The sequence below is a fragment of the Cibotium barometz genome, chromosome 7 (assembly GCF_041138505.1).
Source record: "Cibotium barometz isolate CiBa-2024 chromosome 7, ASM4113850v1, whole genome shotgun sequence".
NCBI lineage: Eukaryota > Viridiplantae > Streptophyta > Polypodiopsida > Cyatheales > Cibotiaceae > Cibotium > Cibotium barometz.
Genome location: NC_141052.1, coordinates 47,410,032 through 47,416,031, shown reverse-complemented (window position 1 = coordinate 47,416,031; position 6,000 = coordinate 47,410,032).

Below are 6,000 nucleotides of genomic sequence, written 5' to 3'. Positions count from 1 at the left end.
CAACCATATTTCTATATGAGTCACTGAGACCGTATGTGAGATTCAGGGAAGAACTAAAGGCCTCCCTAGCCAAGATTACCGAGGACACGCAGGATCCGAACTCATACCAAATGTATGGTGCACAAGGTGCAACAATCAAGGTCACATGAATGAGGAGCAGATATGCACTATCTGCGGAAGGAATAATCATAGTGTAGAAACGTGTTTCTACGATACTCGAAACATGAATCCAAGGGTGATGGCAGCACAACAAGCCCCAGCTGTCAACTAGGTCGCCACATGACCTCAAATCAACAGACCGTGTGGAAGAGAAGGTGGTAGATTTGGGCCAAGGGGAGCTTGTTTCTACTGCAATGGTCTAGGACATAGACAAAATAACTACCCCATATTTTAGCCCCATCAATAGGAACTGCAAGAGGTAAGGCCACTGTTAGATACCTGTAACGCCGCTACGGGCGCTACCGCAGGAGGGGACGGCCTCTGGCTCACCACCCAGCCATAGAGGAAGAATGAGGATTTCCCCTCATCCCCCAGGCTATATAGTGTGTGGCCTGCCGTCCACACTAGCCTGGCCGCCCATGACTCCGCATGGGCGTCCTCTCCCACTGAACCTTGGATGGCCACGTCCTTGGCCATCCAGTCTGCCGCCGCCGTCGGTCCTCACAGGTGTTACAGCCTACGTGACATTACCCTCCCTTAAGAAGAGTTTTCGTCCTCGAAAACAAACTAGGGAAACATCTTGGAAATTACACTACGGCATTCCCAAGTAGCTACCTCCTCATCCCTATCTGTCCATTTAACAAGTACCTCCTGGTACACTTTATGTCGGGTTTGTCTGTCTCACGATACTCTAGAATCTTTTCAGGTTCATGTGGTATCTTTGGTGGCTCTATCAAGTCCACCAAAATCTCTGGAGAAACTGCGTTCTCTAACCTGTGAACTGATTTCTTCAGTTTACTGACATGGAAGACAGGATGGACTTGAGAACTCTCCGGTAACTCAAGTTTATATGCTACGTCCCCAATCTTCTTAAGGATTTTAAAAGGACCACAATCTCTCGGAGAAAGTTTACACACTTTCCCGTTTTCATGGTTTCTGACTGCGCAGGAACCTTGAGGAATACAAAGTCACCTTCTGCGAAGGTCACCTTTCTACGTCCTTTATCCGCATAAGTTTTAGCGCGATCCTGAGCGCTACGAATGCTCTCACATGCGGCTCTGAGCATATCATTCATATCTTCAAGGAAATCCTTGATAGATTGAATCTTCTCCTTTTCTAGGCCTACAGCCATCGGAGATCTCGGTTGGAATCCATACATCAACATGAATGGTGTAAATCCAATCTCGCTGAGTGTTTGGAGCTGTTATAGGCAAACTCCAATAAGGGCAAGTACTCTTCCCAATTAGATTGCTTCTTACTAACATAAGAACGCAACATATCCTCTAGAATTTGGTTAACTCTTTCAGTTTGACCATCAGACTCCGGATGATTTGCCGTACTCATACTCAGAGTAGTATCCAACTTTTTGAAGACTTCCCTCCAAAAATGACTGTTGAACTTTCTATCTCTATCCGACACTATATCTGTGGGTAGGCCATATAGCTTGTAGAGATGTTCAATAAAGAGTTTTGCCAACTCTGGCGTTTTAACAGTTTTTTTCGTGGCGATTAACTTTGCCATTTTAGTTAACTTGTCCACTACCACCCACACCGAGTCATTCCCTTGACTCGTCTTGGGTAAACGGGTAATGAAATCCATGGAAATGCTTTTCCATTTTCCTTGAGGAATCTCCAGTGGATGGAGTAGTCCTCCAACCTTAAGACGTTCATGTTTATTGACTTGGCACTTACTGCATTTCAGCACATAAGTCTGGACGTCCTTAAACAAACTAGGCCAATAAAACTGTCTTTTTACTAGTGCATAGGTCTTCTGAATCCCAGGATGACCTGCAATTGGACTATCATGACTTTCTTTAAGAATTTGGGCCCGAAAGTCACCAATAGTTGGTACACATACTCTACCCTTGTAGAGTAAGTATCCGTCGTCAGTGGAGTAATTAGCATATTTCTCCCCCCGACGAAGTTTATCACTCCCCTTTGAAGCCGTGGCACAGTCAAAGGTGATGAAGGGCCTACGTCAGAGCTCTTCGGCTCCAAACTATACCCAGAAGACACGGCTAGTCTCTCCAGACTAACTCTCGCTTCCCTTCTCGTTGCACCTTCGGCCAGTCTCTCCGGACTAGCAATATGTGCCAACGAGGGAGGTGGTCGTGTCTGTGAAGAAGTGCGTACGCGTTCAGCGCGCCAAACCTCTGTAAAAGATGGATCGTGCTCACATAAACCACGTAGTGACTCCAAGAAATCATTCTTGAAGACTATGAAACTAAGTTCATTAATCTGTGGCATGCGACTAAGTGCATTTGCCACCACGTTATACTTACCTTTCTGGTAATGTATCTGAAGGTCTAACTACTGTAGAATCTCCGTCCACCACCGAGCTTTTCTACCCTTTAGTTCATTTTGACTTGAAAGCCATTTCAGACTTTCATGGTCCGTTCGGACCTCAAAAGTAGCACCATATAAATAGTGTCTCCACTTTTTTAGTACATGAACTATCGCTAGTAACTCTCGCTCGTAAGCGGAGTAGTTACGCTGTGCACGATCTAACTTTTTACTCTCAAATGCAATTGGGCGTCCCCTTTGCATAAGTACGGCCCCAATGGCCTCATTACTAGCGTCTGTTTCCAAAACAAACGGCTCATTTGGATCGACAATAGTCAAAATAGGTGCAGCTGCTACGGTCACCTTGAGCTTATCAAAGCTCTTCTGTTGCTTTCCCCCAACTAATGTTTTTAGTTTTTGACCGTAATTGGTCAGTCACAACGGGACTGCAATCTTCGCGTAGTCCTTCACATACTGTCGGTAGAACCCCGACATGCCAAGAAAAATCTGCAGTTCCTCGAGATTCTTCGGCGCTGGCCATTTAAGAATAGCCTCTACTTTTTCTGGCTCCATCTGCGTACCATCGGCGGATATAATATGGCCAAGGTAGTGAATTTCTATTTCAAAAAATTCACATTTGCTCTTCTTTGCAAATAGTTTGTGCTCTCGCAACAACTCGAACACTAGACGCAAATGCTCTATGTGTTCTTTCTGTGTCTTACTGTACACAAGAATATCATCTAGGAAAACTACTACGAATTTTCCCAGATATGGACGTAAAATGTTGTCCATCAGTGTCATAAACGTCGTTGGAGCATTGGTTAGCCCAAATGGCATAACCAAAAACTCAAAATGCCTGAAACGGGTCCTAAATGCTGTCTTCGCAACATCTTCTGCTTTTATTCTAACTTGATGATACCCAGATCTCAGGTCTATTTTTGTAAAGTATCTCGATCCATAGAGTTGATCAAACAACTCATCCATGCGTGGCATTGGATACTTGTTCTTAATCGTTATCTGATTAAGAGCCCTATAGTCTATGCACATCCACATAGATCCATCTTTCTTCTTTACCAGAAGAATAGGCGATGCCCACAGACTTGAACTAGGCCGAATAAAGCCTTTGTTCAAATATTCCGTTAATTGTTTTTCCACCTCATGTGCCTCGGAGTGGCTTAATCTATAAGCAGGTTTGCTTAATAGGTTTTGATCCTGGCATAACTTCGATGCCATGGTCTACTTCTCTAGATGGTGGTAAACCATCTGGTAGATCATCAAGAAAAACATCCTGAAATTCCTGTAATAAATTCATTAAAGTATCTATGTACTTTTTCTTTAATGTCTCTTTCACCTTGGATTTTTTCTTTTTTGAATCACATGCATGCCAAACAGGGTTTTCAAACAGTGGGTCTTGTCCAAGGCTATTTTGTTTTTCTTGTTTGTCTACACAAACATCATTTACAGTTTCATCTACGAAAACAGAATTTAAAAGAGGGTAACAACCATATACCTCTGCTATCTGGTCTCTGCGGACCGCTGTACATAGCTCCATGGAGGAAATAACTGGTGTGGCGGGGACAGTACGGTCGCCCTGCAGGGTAATGACTCTACCTACATGCTCAAAACATAGCGTATTATGTAAGTAATTCCGAGCTAGACTAGGGCCCAAGCCCTACAGCCACTCCCTGCCTAGATATACGTCTGCTCTGGCTGAGTGCATGACCTGAAAGTCAAGCGGAGCCTCGTAGTCCTGCATAGATAATGGGACCCCTAATACTACGGTATTCCATACCGTTTTGTCATATCCGTTGGCTAGGCCAACAGTATACTCATGATCACTCCGGGTCTCAGTCAACCCCAACTTCTTGACTAACGAGTAATTCAAGAAGTTGTGGCTAGCTCCATCAATTATAAAAACTGTGACTCTACGGCCACCTATGGTGCCATACATGTGCACCATGTCATGCGGACCTATAGTAGGCTGCCACATCGTTGGTGTCACTGAACAAGCGTGATGCTCATCACAATGACACACTGTCACCTCTCTGAACTCTGCGGAACTGAGAGGGAGTCTCTGCACTGTATGCAACTGCCTCGAAGATTTACCATCTTTTTTGGGCTCGTTGCCACTCGTGCTGGCTTTAGGCTTTGGACACTCAGCCTTCGTGTGCCCTACATCATTGCAATTAAAGCAGCGATTTTCCTTTCGCGCTTTAATATTGCTCTTTCTTTTGGATTTCGGTGTCTCTTTTCTTCCTGGATGGTCGCGGTTTTTTAGACCAATGACCACCCTGTCCTTCCTGGTCCGTCCTATCCCCTTGTTTATCACTGCGAAACCCTTTTCTTTTAAGGCCTGACCTCCTCTTTTCACTACCCTCGACCCTGCTCGAACCACCACGTGCACTACGGTGCTTGATGTCATCGAATATCTGTGCATACTTAATTGCCTCTGCTAAGTCTTTAGGCTGTAAGGGCTCTACGTACTCAAGGTAATCATCTTTGAGGCCTCTCTTAAAGCCTCGCAATGTCTGGAATGCATCGATTCCCTTTAGCTTGAGTACTATCTCCCTATAGTCTGAGATGTACTGAGTTAGGGATTTGTTCTCCATTAAGCACTTGTCCCATAACTCCCAGCTTCTCTCTGCCTCATTAATAGGCAAAAATTCTTTTTGAAACATCGTTTCAAACTCCGTCCAAGTGGCAGGACGAGTTGTCAAACTCATCCACCACTTGTACGCTTTGCCGGTTAATGAGAGGCTAGCCTCTAACGGGCTGTATACGGCTAGCCTCTAACGGGCTGTATACGGCTAAGCTGCTATCGCAGCGCATGCAAATCTGACCACTGCACTAGAAACATATTGACTGAGTCCTTGTTTCTCTCCTTCTCCTCGCCACCAAAACTAGGCGACTTTAAGTCTTTTAATAACGACGAAGCTGTTGCTACGGACGGCCCCATAGGTGTATCGGCCTGTACTCCTGCAACCACTGGCGAGGCTACGCTCACCCGTGCCGCAGGAGCTCGGCTACCATGAGGAGTCGGAGTACTAGCCGAGGCGGCTATCAGTGCATCTAACCGTGTGGAGATGCTATGTAGCATCATGACTAAATCAGCCTGGACTTTACCCATATTGTTCAGTTTGACATTAAGATATTTAAACAGTCCACTAGAGAGCTCCGTCTCTATCAGGACGTTGGCAGGGTCCAATAGGTCATAATCATCGTCGTCGTACTCCAAGAGGTCCTCCTCGGTCCCCTCGGCGACGTCGGTGTTCATGTCCTCTAGCTTATTGGCCAAAAAGGGGTCATCTGCTAATGCGGCCATTGCGGGCTCACTGGGTCCTAAGGCGGGGTCAATAGACAAGGAGGGTGCTAGCGGATCACGCGTGATCGACGAGCGCACTCCGGACCGGACAACGGTCGGGCGTATACGGCCTGACAATTCGGTCAGGGTTAAACCTGCGATCGAGGACAAGAGACCTGAAAACCCTAGAGAAGTAGAAGGCGGTGGGGACACACTACGCCTAGCAGACATCTTTAATTCTTGCAAAAAACAATGCGA